The sequence below is a fragment of the Tinamus guttatus genome, unplaced genomic scaffold (genome assembly GCF_059628265.1).
Source record: "Tinamus guttatus ecotype Peru unplaced genomic scaffold, ASM5962826v1 Tinamus_guttatus_pri_ptg000149l, whole genome shotgun sequence".
NCBI classification, from domain to species: domain Eukaryota; kingdom Metazoa; phylum Chordata; class Aves; order Tinamiformes; family Tinamidae; genus Tinamus; species Tinamus guttatus.
Genome location: NW_028288683.1, coordinates 44677 through 62124, shown reverse-complemented (window position 1 = coordinate 62124; position 17448 = coordinate 44677).

Below are 17448 nucleotides of genomic sequence, written 5' to 3'. Positions count from 1 at the left end.
AATTCAATAGCTAACTGACTGACACCTACCATTTCTGTAGGGGGAGGTGGGTTTCTCCTGAACAGAAAGCGAATATTCAAAATTCCTACAATGACGAACTTTTTTCAGTTGCATGGACAAATTCAGGGAGTATATGTCCATCAGTACAAAATAAACATTGCAGCCCCAGTGCAATGTGAGCTCACGGCCAGAAAATAAAACAAGAAAGCCAGGGGAGAAATCCCGAGAAAGGCTTCCCCCGCCCCCTCATCCCATATATATTTGTTTATCTGCTGCTATCTAACCTCAAAAATATTGAAGTTAGAGCACCTTTGGTCTCAGCCAGTAAGAATTTTCTTATGAGAGCAGAGTTGAATATTAAACAACCTTTAGATGCACTTTTAAAACTCTGACCTTGTTTCAAACCTGGCAATTGCATGATTAATCTCCATCAGGAAAATATACTTCTCTTTGCTTTATATTTTTAGTCATTATTAAAGCCATTTTTCTACTTTGGGCCATATTACTATTTCATTTACTTAAATTGTAATGATTAAATCTGATTTGCTACTCTGAAATCTTAGTCCTACTGAAGACTAATGGATATATATGGATATAGTACATAGTTCAGTTAAGGAACTGATTTTCCACATAACCTCTATTAAGTAATTCAATTTGTTTCAATAAAATTAGTCAGTACACGAAAAAAAAAAAATCTGTGGTAGTCTTGAGTTTCTACAAAAATCATAATTTTTGGAATGAGCACCAAAGAGAGATTTTGACCTGTTCCTGGAGACACAATTTCTCACAGCCAGGAGTAATAAAAAAAAAATATGGAACAAATGCACCGAAAAAAAAAAAAAAACAAAGAAACAAAACAAAAAAAAAATCCAAAGGCAGCTATATATATTCTGACTTTGCAATCGCACAGCTACAATCTTATTCCTACCAAATATATGAAATGTCAGCTTGAAAATAAAGGAAAAAGGGTTCCTATATCCACAGCGAATGTAATTTCTCTGAAAAAAAAAAAAGGAAAGAAAAGAAAAGCCTATTACCATTAAAGTATTTTCACTTTAATCATGTTTCCTTCATTACTTCCATATTTTAGGTGATATAAAAGGAGGAACAATTATTGCCTTGTTCACTTGGATTTATTTGGCTCAGTGCCTCCTTACCTAGGTAATGTAAAATAAGCTGTGCTATTTATGACGTGATTTAATAAGATGCTTTTTATTTCTACCCTGCAGGGAAACATATTAGTTTGTGAGCACCTGGCAAAAAACATTTTTTCTTTCATTCTCTATTTTCTTTCGGTAGAGTTCAGCCTACAAGGTAATTTAAAGCTGCCATGCACACATTCTCATAAGGACAATCTACTAAACCAGGACTCCGAAACACACTTAAGAAAAAAATGCCCAGATGCCAAGCTAGGAATGGTCATTACTACAGGCTTGGCTAGTTCCTAGCTTCCTAAGGATATTTCTGTGGAAATTAAGACTTGTTTCCTTGTCTGAAGTCATTAATGTTTTTCCTTAACAGCATGTGCTCTTTACAGATAAAATTACGTATGTACAGCAGGTACATGAGGTAGACCTGTGGGTATAAAACAGAGCTAGGAAATTGTTGCTCTGTAAACATGCTGAAAAAAAGTGCAGTCAGTAGGCTCAGATTTACAAAGTCATTAAATGGAATTCATGTCCCCTCTTTGGCTTTTTGAGGGTTCTTTTAACTCCATACTGTGGCAATAACAGTTAACTATACCGTATTTGTGGCAAAAAGTCAAATGACTGGGTTTTCAAGAGTGATTGGAAACCATGGAGGGAGATCCCCTGTACTGCCAGTGGAACAAACCCAGCCAGATGCCAATTTCAGCAGTTCACATTGTAGGTCCCTGTTTTCTGTCACTTTTGAGTTCTCAGGAATTGACATTTGAAATAAAACTGTCCATGCTTAGATTTATCCAGAAGGTGATTTTTGAGTGAGAACAAAATAAACCAAAATACATGCCACCTATTCTTTCCGTTCCTAAAAATAAATGCACTTCACTGCACATTTCTACAGATAAACAAAATAAATGTTCAGCTATTTCTATTTTTTTTGGTCTGTATCTTTATGTCCCAGCACTAGGGACATGTATCTAGCATGGATTTTTCACTAGGTTTCAGGTACACTTTAAGATCCATTCTAAAGGGAATTTATAATCCTCTCTTTAAATGCCCAGTTCTCAGAGAATATAAGCCTATAACAACCTGCCACTTCTGCAGTGTATCAGAAGTTTATTTCCTCATGTTTGACCTATCTATAGCAAGCTGTGACACTTGCACAGATGAGCGATCCTGGCACCCTAGTTCAACAGTTGTCCAAGAGTTGGGTGGCAAATCAGTGAGGTCTGTTCTGGACCCTCTCACGTGCTCCTGCACCTGCCAGACTGCCCCAGTTTTCACATGGTGGAACAAACTTCACAACAGTCCCTGCGGCCTTGAGCCTCCAGCCAACAGAGCCCGGTAGAGTCTTATACTAGAACTCTCTGAAATAACAGGACATCTATGGTGATCATTACACCATCAAGCCGACGGTACACCAGTTCTCTCTCTAATTTACTTTAGACTGACACCGACCAATTTCTAAATAACCATTTCTCTTCATGTGATCTTATTATAAGCTACAAGATGTAAAGGTCTGGCAGTTGGGATTTTATGAGTTTTCCTACTCCCCATAGTTTCCTTAGTTTCCTTCTTGCTTAGCTCATGTCCTAAAAATCAAGATTACATGGTCATCTAAGTTTTGGAAATGTGACAGCCGAACACTGAGAAGCTGCAAAGCCTGAATTCTTATAAGGCTTCTGGGAGGGATTTAACCAACATTGCAAAGCTGCAAGACAGCACTGTTCTTTACTCTTTGTTCTCTCTATATAGGGTTGAAGCACACATTATTTTATCTCTAGTTTATAAGGCATCCATAGCTGTACTAGTTTATAATGAGAAGGGGTAAGATACTGGAAACTATAGATAGCTTCAAGCCATCTTTATACTCATTTTCTTTCTGTAGCTCAGAATCTCTATTTCTACATCTATAATCAAAAGGAGTACAGTTCATAAAAGCAGCCCTGGTTCGGGATGTCATACATTAAAAAGGTAGAAAATACACAATCTCAACATTTGTCCAATGTATGGCTTTCAGTGTTGGTATGTCAGAATTGTTGATGAAACAGGGTGCATGGCACCACATCCATGTGGAGCCGTGTCTTTCGAAGAGCCATGCCCACATCCACTGCTATGTTGCCATACAATTCTTGTAAGAGATGCTCCTCTTTCGTTGTCTCTTCTGCTAACAAAACAATAATGGAATTCCTGACAGGTCATTATCCTCAAAAATGAAAGCTTTATGCTTGCAGATTAAAGCATGTATCTCATCTTTAGTGCATAAAGCACTCATCCCATCTTTATCCAGGATAGTCAGAGCCAGGGAGTTTTATCTATAAACACAATGCCAGCACCACCAGGAAGAATCCTTGTATGACTCTGCAAGTAGTCTTCTACTGTTATTCTGAAGGACAATTCAATGGTTCCCAAATTCAAAGGCTCCCAGTGGTGTTCTTCAATTTTTATTTCTGAGAAAAAAAATGTCATAAATATGTACATCTGAGCAATATGCTTTTTAGTGTATAGGTAAAGCATTCACTGATTTCTAGTGCAAATGGTCTCCTCAGGAAGCAAGGCCAACGAGTCAGTATTTGTTTCTGCTACTACAGTGGTTATGTTGGTAGTGTCTGATGTTATGTCTTCTAGCAGTATTTACACATGTGAAATAAGAACACAGTAAAGCACTTACCTAACGGGATATGTGCTTGGTGCATCAATATAGTCACATAATCCATAAACACTTCTCTTTCATAAGCATTCATCATGTTTTTACTGATTATTTAGGAAAAAAATCATTACTGTTCTCTGACATTATCCCCTCTATTATCTTTAGCCTTAAGTGCAGTCAGATTATGCTGAGAAACATAGAAGATGGGGAGTGATTTGAGGAAAGACTGGAAATGGAATATTTGGAACTGCTTCAAAGCTCTTACATTTGCAAGTCTATTTTTATAAACTACAGCCTGCATATATCTGGTTCCAGATGGGGCAGGGAAGAATCACAAAATATAAATAAAGATTGAGAAGGCAGAGATCTTGGAGAAAAAAAAAAGAAGAAGAAGAAGAAAGAAAGAAAAAGAAAAAATGACACTGAGGTTAAGATAGTATGAGTTGAGAGTTCTTTGTTGTTGGTTTTTTTTTTCCTTCCTCTTACTGTGGCCTTAAATTTCTGTCTTTCATAATCTTGATCAAGTCAGTTAACATCTCAGGGCTATACCTACTAGGGCATTGGTATTTTAAAATCCCTATCTAGGTCTAGAGATGTCTCATTCCTCGTTAACTACATTTTGCCAGCAAAAACTTGCCAAACTTTGCTATTGAATGTGCACAGAACTCCTTAAATCTTGGCAGGGAAAGTTGCTATCAGTCCTGCTGCTTAAATTATCAGTTTGTAAATTAGCTACTAACGCATCCAATCAGTACCCGCCCTGAGCTACATAGACTATAGCTTCCAAGAGGAAGAAAAGGCACATAAGGTCTCTTTGGTTAGATGAATGTGTCAATGAGACACAGAAAACCTACATTCAAGTGTTACCTATCTCTGTCTACCCCATAACAAGCTTCTCTTCATTCAAAGTCATCCTGAAGATCTCAGAGATTGCAATACAGGATGCCATAGAAGAATTTTAAGGGCGCCGATTATTCTCTAAAGAAATTTATAAAAATAAAACTTTCTATAGCAAAATAAGAATAAGAATACAGTACATAAGAATATTGAGGATATAGACGTGATTGATTGGACATATTCTGCTGTGGAAAAATGGCCTGAAAAATGGGGAACATAGAGAAAAACTAGGACCTAACAGAAGTTTTGGCATTACAGAGCTTGCTTGGGGTGATAACACAGTTGCCACTTCCAGGATGGTTGGTACGCAGGGACTCTGCTCCTCCACGGCTCCCTGGGCAGCACAACCTGCCCTCCTCGCAGCTGCAAAGGGGAGTAACGGAGGATGGAGCGGGGTGAAGGCACCGCGGCCAAACTCTGTTGCGCTCCCTGTGCTGGGCTGCTGATAAGCCGCACAGTGGCTGTCTAATGGGAGATACAGGATAACATGTCTGGTGCTGAGCCAGCAAGGGTGGCAAATCACTCCTTTTGGATCAACTTTGCTTGAACTTTGCTCATTATTAGCTCATTACAATGTCAAAACACACCTCCATCCCAAAAGCTACCTGCCTCCCAGGTACGACCACTCCTCACTGAGCATGCGCTCTAGATTTCTGATTGACTCTACCTTTAAATGAAAGAGAGAAACTTTTTCACCAATCATTGACAATATTAAGTATGACTCTGGTCACTGAAGCTCCACCTGAATGTAAAGAAAAGTATAAAAGGTGAACTCAAGAGGAAAACAGGGGAGGAAGAATCCATCGTAACTCCTGGGTCAGTTGACAGGCTGAGCCCCCTTCCCTCCCCTCAGGTCGGGACGCTGCTTGAGGAGACTAAGGAGTGAGGAGGAAAGAATCCATCGTAACTCCTGGGTTAGTTGACGGGCTGATCCCCCTTTCCTCTCCTTGGACTGGAATGCCGCCTGAGGAGACTCGAGACTGAGAGCCCTCTCCCATCTTCTGGGGTGAGTGATGATTGCACATTTGTACATCAGAGCTAGCTAAAACCCCACACTGTAGTAGAGAATTTCCTGCACTGACATCTGAAACCTGCTTTGTAAATGTTGCATTTGAATAAATCATGCCGTCTGTGAGCTTGACTACTTGTTTGAGGGGAGGCGATTGGACCTACAGTTGACAGACTGTTCGTGAAACTGATACTGCCAGGGTCGAGCTTATAGGTGATCACACTATTTGGGAACTCGATTCGCTCTTAGGAGGGCGGTCGGACCTACGGTCACAGACTGCTGGTGAATGGTCCAATACTGCCCGAGTCAGGTGTATAGCTAACACAGTATTTGGTACCTCCTTCCCCCCACACCAAGTGTTGCTTTCAAACTGCAACATTTTGCATCTGCACATTGTATTCCTGAAACAATGTGGATCTAGTATGGGAAGGATGGATACACTTATTCTGTAAGGCCATCAGAATTGGCAGCCAAGTCTCTGAGTAAGATCGGTCTAGTTGATGATTTTACTCAGGTGCCAATAAAGAAACTGCTTTAGAAGTAACTGAATATAACACCAGATAAGATGTAAAACAATGCTGGGTGTAGTAGAGTTGGGGAATTTAAAAAAAAAATCCCTGTTCTATTTTGACAAATGGCATATGACATAGGAACAGCTTCAATGCACCATTAGCTACACTTGCCAATACCACACTGAACAGCAAAATGAGACTGGTTCAACACTGAGAGTGCAATGTGGATAAGAGAAGTGAAAGATATTTGTTAGGATGTTCTTCACAAACTCTGAAAGCAGAGACACCGGACTCTGTTGGACATGTGACTCAAAAGATTCCCTAAAGAAATTCAAAAATTTGATAAAGGAACTCTGTTTACTGATTCAAGACGCTAAGATTTGTTCAGGAAGCATATCTTTATTGATATAGTTAACCAAGGAGCATGAGTATGGCAACAATTCCTCTATAAGATCATGTTCCATCACTCACCAAAATGAGTAAAATGAAATCTCTTATCTCCATTGGGAAAAAATCAAATCAGGACCAAATGAATGTGTTGATATTGCTGTTACATAGGCAAAAAAGGATTATGCTTTAACACTTTGTGATAACAAACCTGACTACAACAGCAGACCAAAGAACGCTAAGACAAATGGTAATAAGCAGTTATTAATAGCTAGATTTTGTCCCATCTCCCTTGAGCCTGCGAGAGCCTACCTCAAGCACACTGGAAAGAAACTGCAATGTCTATGAATATTCACCAGGTTCATCTTTCATCAGGTCATTAGGTTAGAAGATGAGGAGATCTGTCTCTTGAGCCACCAGCAGTCACTGGAAGGTGCAAGGTGCCAATACTAGAATAACTATTAGCAAACACTCTGTTTAAAAATGAAGGGAGAAATGCTGGTAAAAGCACCTGGTACATAATCCAGATGTCAGAATGATTCAAAAGGCATCACTGTATTGGCATTGTATACAAAATATGCTGACAAAAATTCTCCTCAAAGCAATTAGTAGGCTGCGCTAAGTGCTGGTAGCATGTTCAACTGCCTTGTGGGAATGGGACAGTAAAACAAGCCATGTGCCTGATTTTACCTCTGGGTAAAACCCCTCTGGGGTTTTCACAGCAAAACTAGAGCTATGCAAATCTGTTCTGTATCCCTTTACCAAAAAAAAAAGGAAATGCCATGTTATTTCTTACTCTGTCTTGCTGCTTCATTTAAAGATTATCAAGATTAGAATATTTGCCTCATCTTAAACCCATCTTTTCAAGGATTACAAACAAACAAAATAATCAGGAAAAACAAGACCAAGTCACATTCAACAAATAAAACTGATCTTTGCAAAGATTTCCCCAGCTACCTGAAGATGATGCTGAATGCAGCTGGTCCTTATTGGTTATTGGGAGACCTGCTGTGATCGTGGTCAACAACTGGAGACGAACTTCTCTGTGATGGTGGCACAACCAGTGTATTTACAGTTCATTCTAGTTAATCATGTTTCGGGATGGCTTGATGGCTTCTGAAGGCCTCTTTCATTTGCTCTCCCTGGCCCTTGACAATATCCTGCAGTTTAAAGGTGCCTGCATTTTCTCCTGAAGAAATATTACATTCATAGTGCAAGTCATAGTGATCAAAGTATTTCAGCTACATATGGTACAAAAACTGGGCTTGAAAAGATGCTGTAGATGTTGTTAACTACCAGGTTAGACTGTGGTTTGACAGGAGCCAATGAAAACTTAGTTTCGCTATGCTCATTTCTGAGCAATCACACTGAGAGTTACTACAGAAAGTCACAATTTAAAGCAGAAATGAAGAGAATACTTTATGACCCTATTGGCAAAACTAGAGAAGGGTTCTTGCAAAGCAAAATCTTGTAGCATTCTCCTGTCTTTCATCTTCACAATGTTCTTGATTCTGGCAAAACAAGACGACAAAGTTACATGAAAAGTTTTATCTCAGAGATAGCTGCAGAACAGCCACTCCTTTTAAATGCTTTTCAAAAAGATTATTTTTCAAATGTGCATCAGCTTGCCTATAGCTACCTCACTATATGTTTAGGATGTTTTATTCTACTGCTAAAAATCAGTTTGCTTACTGTTTTATCATTTCCATATCTAGACTACTGCTAGCATCACAGCAATATATTATGAAAACATTCTCAAATGTAAGCATGCTCAAACCCAGTAAGTCAGAATATCAAAAGCTTGTACTACCTTTTCAAAACTCAAAATACAAACCCCTCCTGTGTCAGAGGGAAGCCACCTTATTGACATAACAATCACAACTCTCAGCCAGTTTAACCTCCTTTCTATCTGTATCACTAAAATCACCAAATCTTTTATGCGAACAGACACATACGACACAATCTTCACAAGACATTTCCTCATGTATACAGGTAGACCCCTATGGTCAACAGAGTCCATAGGTCCATAGAGGTCAACAAGTAAGAGCAAATTTTTAGATCAAGAAATTTATGTTCTCCTCAATTAATGCATTGGTGTGATTTTTTTGCTGGTATCTTTTCCTCCACTGCAGAACCGCTCCTGTTAACACTTTAACATAAATTATTTGAGTTATGGAGCTGCCGCTGCTTACTGAGCAGCTTGGAGAAGTCAGTCCTGCCGCTCTCCAGCTGGCAAGGAGTGATCACTGGCAGCAAGTATGAAAACAGGTTGTGGAGCTTGTGCCTTCTGACCAGATCGTCACTCAGACTTTCTTGATTGATGCAAGTAAAGTCTCCAGTCTAAGCTCAAATCAAGTTCTCCAAGCTGATTCACAACAGCTAGAAATCCAGATTCCTCCTGTAACTCCATTTGGTGATAAAAGCCCCCTTAAAATTAACTTTCCTGAAATCGCATGTTTTCTCATTTTTAAATCAATCAAGCAATAGCCTTACATATGACTGCTGGGCACAGTTCCTGCAGCTCCTGCTGACAAAACAGAGTAGCTTATGGTGCCACTACATAACCACAAAACTGAAGCAGCAATTTTCCAGCCCTAGGAAAGCGCCTGGCTGCTAAACAAGTTTGACACTTGCATGCGCTCGTGCTTGACACTCCCATTTGTGGTGTTTTCTTCAGAGACAAAAGTAGAAGCTCTCTCAAACATGTCACAGGCCAGTGAGAATTTAGCACAAGTATATAGTGAGCAGGAGCAATTTGTCCTTTCTATGGTGCACAAAGTGTTTTGCAAGTCTCATAAATAATTTTTAAAGCTACCTGCAGTGATAAAATATACAGTCAGACTGACTAGAATATTGTGATATACCGATATTGAGAGCTGCACGTCCTACAACACATTTTCATTCTCTTCACCGATATCTTCTCACCCCGCTTTTGACTCCCATGAAAATTCTGGATTTGTTTATTGTCTAACATCTATCCAGAAATTTACAATATGTAGATTTTTACCTGTAGGACAGCTGCACTTAAATTAGCATACAAAATATCTTGTGTACAGTGATGTGCTCATCTTTTCTGAGCGCATTAAAATGGTGAACTTGACTGTCTTATCTTGTTCCGTCATTTCATTACCTTTTTTTGGTGGAAAACTGTGGTATAACATTGTTCTCTTTGAGATTATATCTTGAATTTACTTCATTTATTACCGAGCAGAAGAAAAAAAAAAGCATAAAACCTGCCTTTGGCAGACATAACATTGTGTCAGACACTATGGGATATGTGTGGGTTTTTTTTTTTCTCCACACACCCCCTCAAGAAAATAATAATGGTGTGTGCATTATCCTCAGAAAATTCATATTGCAGACACTTCCATATCTATGAATTCGGAGGAAAAAGTAAATTTGAATCCCTGCTTCACACCCAGTTAAAATGAGTATGAAAATAGATCGATCAAAACACCCTGCATATTTTTTTTTAAGCATTACTCACTTTCTAACCCCAAGAGCATGATAATTTAAATTTTCTTAGTAAATAGTGCCCTCTGCAGCACATTTTGAGATTATGCAAGATTTTTTTGATACAATACACTCTGTTATTGACCCTTGAAACATCACAGGCCAGGGACATAGTGCCAAACAGATATGCTTCCAGCAATCCTCATAGCCCTAATGTTGCGTTGCTTTGTATTGTAAAGCAACATAAACATTTGCCTAAACATTTCCCAAGCTGCAATAAGCACCAAGAAAAGGATTTGGGAATTTTTGAGAAAGGAAGGTCTGTAAGAAAGGCAAAAGCAAGACGACACAAATAAAAACGAAAGCAAACACCACCATCAAACAGTATTTACAGCAATATAGTCTGACAAAAAAAAAGCTGAATATATTATTTCTAGGAATATTTGCATTCATACTTTTGGTGCCTTTCAACCAAGGACCTCATTTGATAAGTATTAACTACTTACTCCTGTGAGATTTTCATAGAATAAGATGTAAATTGTTAACATCATTCAAGATATAATTGGTGGTTGTTTTTAATTATGCTCCTACTTGATATTTTTAAAATGTCAGCATATGTTGTAATACATATTTTTATATTAAACCCTAAATTAATTATAAAGAGGATCTTTTAGCCATGGTATCAGTTTCTAGGTCACATACTTTCTTTTCTGAAACTCCCTTGTCTGCTGTACATAATTTGTCTTACACTGTGCAGTCTCTTATTCAAAGAGAACTTTTAATCTTTTATGGAGACTTGATAGTGCTCAATTCATAATGGAATAAGTTCAGCCAAGGAATAAAGACATGCCATGATGAGAAAAATACAAGTTAGCCAAACATGTGTGAGGATTGGTTTGGCTGTAATTGGGGCCAGAACATTGACTAGATGACCTTGTGAGGTCATCTTTATTTTCCAGTCCCTTTTTTTTTGTTATTCTGTGAAAAGCTTCACTTTTCTTCTCCATTGCATCAGTCAACTACAGCAAAGATCAACATGAGTTGCCATATTGAAGACCTATCATTATTAAATATGTGAAAAAAAGACTACAAGTAGATTGTTCCACAGACCTAGGATATAGCTTTCAGCTAAAAAGCACCATAAACTGGATGACACTGAACTGTACACCACAATATCTTGACTGCTTCCATACTTCACTAAAACCTAGCTTTGGTACCTGTATATTTAAGTGCCATTTAAGTATTTAAGATGTTAAATCTACAGGCTGGCCCATACACATAACTGAAGTTTGCAAAAGGACCCTACCTATTTTTCCCCACCAGTGCATAAGGAATGGTCACTAAAGGAGAAAGACCTGTATCTAAAGTCTTGCCTAAACACTATAGGGTTTTTTTTTGTTTGTTGCATACCAATTTTAGACAGGTTATTCGTGGATACGTAATTTTCCATATTGTTTGTATGGGCTCTCAGCCAGTTTGGCTTTTTAAAGATTTTTATTTCTACCACAGTTTATGTCTACAAGTAAGATCTTAGAGTGCTCAGCCCAAGTCCTTCTTAGGAACTGAGTGCAGGATGCTTCTGTGTCAATAAGCCAGGAAAGGAATAAAACTATTCAGAAAAAGAATAAAACTCAAAAGGAAGGAGTGGTGAAGAATCCACTAGGGAAGGAGATCCCAGGTGAGGGTAATGCCTCAAAGCAAATCAGCAGACCTGATCCTCTTCTTACCAGGAGGAGGATGGGAAGCCAGCATACCCCAGGCCAAGAAACATCCTCTGAGAAAGCTGTGGTAGCAGGGTGGATCTGGGGCAAGCTGCAGGCTGCATTTAAGGCAGATACAATATTTGTGTTGGAGATAAACTGCTGACAAAGAGCAGAAGCTGAGCTCTGACATGCTCAGCACACTGGTTACATTCAAGCACTGCTGCACATGAAACTTTTCTGGGGAAAAGCAGCAATTCACCAATCCCCACAGCCAAAAAAAGTCATGAAACAAAATAAGGAAGAAAGCACTGAGCTCAGCATCAGAGAAACTGGTGGTCCAGACTTCTGGTTAAGCCAGACTTTATAGGAGAAAACTGAAGACTCATGACACCTCTATGCAGAGCACATCCCAGGCATAGCATGGGCACAGGAACAGACTCGGTAAGAGCAGTCTTGGACACATCTACAAGAGCTCCAGCCCCAGGCACAGTGTGCTTGCAGGGCTGGGTAGATTAGGGGCCTTCAAAGTCAGGAATTCGAAGAAGAGCAGGCCAAGAAAGAAAGAGCATGCTTTGAACAGAAGAAGACCTGCAGAAGAGCTCCTAGTTCTGTACGGGGACAGTTCTCCTCAGCCAGAAAGCAGAGCTGATAGCAGCTGAGGAGGAACATGGGTGAAGGGAGTCATCATCTGCCTGCTAAAACTTGATAGAGCAAAAGCAGCACGGAAAATGCAGCCTTCTCCCAGGCATGCCAGAGACCTCCGTTAGCCTAATGGAAAGCACTGAACTTCTCCTGTTGCGATTGCAAGGGCCAAATTAGGATAACTGTATTTCACCTTGAAATACAGTTACAGGGCAGAGGTATCTGTTACATTTCCCCTTTTCTGACAGATCTAATAAAATCAGGCATGTATGATCCATTGGGAGGTGCTCCAGGAACCACACAGAACTGTATTTAGCTACAGGGCTTCTAGTAAGAGCAAGGATCACTATCTCTGCTCATAAATGAAAAATAAATAAATCACTAGTAGCATGTGTTTTATGATCCCAACTCAGATACCTACATTTATTCTCATTGCTGCTTAAGAAAACACTATTGTATTTTTAGAACTATGTTGTAATACTGTTCTTAGCCTTTCAAGACACAGTTGCAGATACTGTTCAACTGCTATGGAAGGGCCTGACCCCACTTAAAATATGTAAATGGTAAACTAAAGAAGCACCAGTAATAGCACGCTTAAGTCTGACCTTCTTCACCACACAAACCTTATATATTAATACATCATATGAAATGTACTAATTCTAGTGCAATACATCAGCCCCAGTCAGAGGGCTCTGCTCCCCAGCTCTCGCTGAATATTAGGGCTCAAAAAGACTTTTAAGTTCCTATTGCTATACAAGTCCCTCCTTGCTACAATTATTTTAAGTTGGAGGCTTGGAGCAAAAATTTTCTATTCAAGTTGATAGTCCATTCATAGTGATAATTGATAGTCCATATCATGTGAACAGTTCCCTGAACGAGACACAAAACTTATCACACGAAAGATTGACCAGTAGGTTATTCACCTACTGCAAACTGATCAGAAGTGCTTTGAATCTACTGTCAGTCAATGTTGGGGAAAGAAAATGCTGTAGTAAAACATTCTAAAGTCAATTAAGTTTCAGGATGTATTGTCTTGTTTTTCAAGAGGATATATTTTCACCTTGAACTTTCATTTGTGAATATGCATTTGGAGAGAAGTATCCTTGCATTGTCCTGAAAATTGCATTAGCTGTGGTGGTGCAGTATCTACACTATTGTATGTAGCACCAGGTAAGGGGCATAAGAAAGAGAGAGAAAACTAGCACTAACACTAGGGTGTTGGACTAGATGATATTCAGAGATCCTTTCCAACCTCAACCATTCTGTGATTCTGTGTGATTCAGCTTGCTCCTTCTCATTCATTTTCGTGATTAGACAGGGACCACAGGCAGATAAAAGAGTCATAATGGAGCTGAATATTTATAAAATGTAGTTATATATTTAATTATGCTATATTTATGCATTATTTATATGTATAAATGTATATGCATAACATAACAGAGTACTTCAAAAAAATCCTGAGATTTTTTCACTGGAAATAAAGTGTATTCCTTTGCTTTAATATTTTAGCTACTAGATAAGCTAGTTGTATTTTTCCTGGGAGAACCAGGCTACTGCAGCACTATTAGTTACATAGGTGAAAAAGTCCATTAATTTCTCATTCCAAAACCAGTGCTAAGTTGGAAATGCCAGTCATTAAAAAGAATGATTTCTCCATCCCGATTACTCTCCTTTTAAGCAGTAGCAAAACAAAGCCACACAGTTTCTATAGCTGGGCACAAAGGTTTCCCCTCAAGTCGAAAAAGCTTTCGAGGAGGAAGACGCTGTCATCAAGGCCTGCACTATAAGCCAGGCTTAGTCAGCATGAGAAGCCCAGATCAGGCATGCCGTGGGGGCAGCAGGCCTCACCACAGCACTTGGGACCTCAGAGACTCCTTAGAGCCACTACATCAAAGCTGCTGCAAGTCAGCTGCTAAAATCTAGATTAGCAAGGCAAAACTATTTTAAATTTTGGGAGGGCCACATGTAAAAAAGACACAAAAGCTAACAACTCATGGAAGGCAAAAATTATCAGAAATCCATGTTGCTTGCTTTTTCACATTTCTAAACTGAAAATTTGCTCTTAATCTTTATTTTTAATTAATTTAAAATTTCCTAAAACCTAAAATGGTGCAAGAGGAAAAAAAATTAAGCACATAGCAGGCCTTTTTTCCTGAGGGATAAGTACATTGTGTTGTTAATGCCTGAGTAGTAGTAATAGATTCACTGAACGTTCTCAATTCATACAAGTCTAATTGCTGGAAAAAACTTGCAAGCATGAGTCACCATACTCCCAGATGAGTTCCTTGCTGCCTGTAATTAAAAGCAGCTAATAAAAATAAACTAAGAAAGCTATTGATTTCATACATGTATTTCTCAGCCAAAGTAACTCTCTGAGGCTTCCTACCTTTAAGCAAATTGTGTTATCCTATTGAACACCCAGGAATGCTCAGCTGGAGCACTTGGCCTTTTACAGCAGCAAGGCCAAGATCTTGAAGACAAGCAAGTTGATTGCACGCCTCTTGGGTCTGGTTTAGGCCTACCAAAGGATCTTTCAGTCTTCAGGCTCAGTAGTGTTGCCCAAGGGTAGGGGCTCAGCTGGAGAGATTGCCTCTCTCCTCAAACCCAGCCCATTGCGGCACAGGAGGTGAATGGAGAGTATGACAGAAGTAGTGTCACCTCTGTGGAAATTCACCTGTGACACTGACAATACAACATCTGCCACATCTGTGCTCCTCTATCTTCTGCATCTCTTCAGAAAGAAAAAAATGAAGTTTCATTTCCAAATATGGAGAAACATGTCTGTATTTCAGACCAGGTTGTACTATGAGCAGTGGTTGAATCAAGGGCATAAGGCAAATAGCCAAACTGAAGGGCAAAAGGAGAACTAAAAAAGAGATTGTATTGCATGTTTAATATTGACTAAAATTATGTTTATATTGACATCATTTGGTAGCTTTCTTCCACTCTCACTTACCTTTTAACAAGTTTGCCCATTTATCTGGATTCAGAACAAATTGGATAAATTCTTTAGTTCCCATTTATATTGTAATAATATAGCCATTGTATTAATACTTTTATTAAGTTCTTTCTTAGGTGATCTTCACAAATGCTTAACATTTGAGGATTTAATAAAAATGTTCCACTTAATGGTTCAAACCTTATACAAGAAGGATTTTATAGGGATGGTATATGACTTCATCTATCAATCTTTTCATGTGGACATATGGGTAATAAAAGTATATGTATTAGAATTCATTTTAATAAGAGCCATATATTAAATTGAGAGGAAGATTCTAAGAGCAGACAAGTTCATTTACAGATTTCAAAGGGACCTATAAAAAACTCTATTCATTGCCTTAATTATGTCTGTGCTGAGACTTGAATTTACTCCCTCTTCATAAATACTACTTAAAGTTTTATTTCAGGTGTTCTGCATGGAGTACACTTAAAAATTAAGGTTCACAAAACCTACAACTTCAAATCAATCTAGTCTTCCAATGACCTGCATTAAAAACTTCTTGAGTCTTAATAAAGAGATTGAGAGATTCAGGTTACTTTCATTTTAAAGCACCAAGAGAAAAATAATGAGTAACTAAGTGTGAAGAGCAGAGCTTTAAGTCTTTTGGTGAGTCTTGCAGATAAAGATAATAATATTAATGACAGGTAGGTGTTCCAAGCTCTACTAAACTTCTCCCCCCCCCCCCGCCTTTGAATTTTAAAGCTAACTTGAATATTCAACTTCTTCAGTAAGTAGAAAAAATACAGAGGACTGTCAGAGAAAAAAAAATAAAAAAGATGTCACAGAAATAACGAAGCTAATATCAAGAGCTAAGACGGACTCTGCCACCTGAGCATCTTTCGCACAGATGCAGACTGGAGGTTACCTTTTAGACCAGACATTAACCAAGATTACCTCAAGATGAGATACAGGGTTGGGAAGGACGAAAAAATAGTTTCTCTGAAAATAGCTGTGCTCTGCCTCCATACTTACAGGACACTGCTTTCAAGCAGCGTATCTGGTAGACTTCAGTCAAAACTAACTGAGTAGCCTGATCTACAGTTTATCCTGATCCAACTGTGTAGGACTGTCAAGTTGACCTATTGTAGAGAAGAGTTATCTAAACACAAAATCAGTATCTCAATAAGATATTTCTTGTTTACAGATAGATCACAGAATCACAGCATGGTTGAGGTTGGAAGGGACCTCTAGAGATCATCTAGTCCAAGCCCCCTGCTCCAGCAGGGACACCCAGAGCACGTGGCACAAGGTGGCATCCAGGAGGGTTTTGAAGATCTCCAGAGAAGGAGACTGCACAACCTCTCTGGGCAGCCTGTTCCAGGGCTCTGTCACCCTCACAGAAAAGAGGTTCTTCCTCACATGGAGGTGGAAATTCCTGTGTTTCAATTTCTACCCCTTACCCCTTGCTCAGTTGCTTTGCCCTGGGATGTCAGGAACTTGCAGGCATCTCTAAGCAAGGGGTCCCACAGGTCCCAGTTCACCCAGAAACTCTTCCCTGGCAGGCCAACATACGTTTGGGAGTACCAACATGGTCTTGTAGCCTGTGTAGCTTGTGTTAGCCCACCCCCCATTATCACAGCTGGCTTGCTAGGCATGTTTCCTTGGTCATGGCAGCCCACACAGTAGGGCTCCTTCATGCTTACTGCACAGAGGAAAAGTTTCCCTCCTGACATGAATGTTGACACCTCTCTTCTGTGTTCAAGAAATGCGGATGTTTCTGTGACACCCAGAGACAGCCCTATGAGGGGGTCAATGTGCTACAGTGGTTCCCCTGCTCCAAAGAACCACCAAGTCATCCCCTCCCCATAGTTTTTGTGTGTTTTAGGAGACAGGGGCAGCTCCCTTTCTCAGCAGATTCTCAGATCTACACTCCAACTTTATTCCATGGCCTAAAATTAACATGGTAAAGAAGGCATACAGTGGAGTGAGGTAGGGTAAATCTGGAAAAGATTTTCACTTGAATCATCTTTTGAAAGAAATTTTGCTTGTTTACTGGAAACCTTTCAGGCCTTCTGAGAAGAGAATCACCCTTTTAGAGGGACAGTCCAGCTC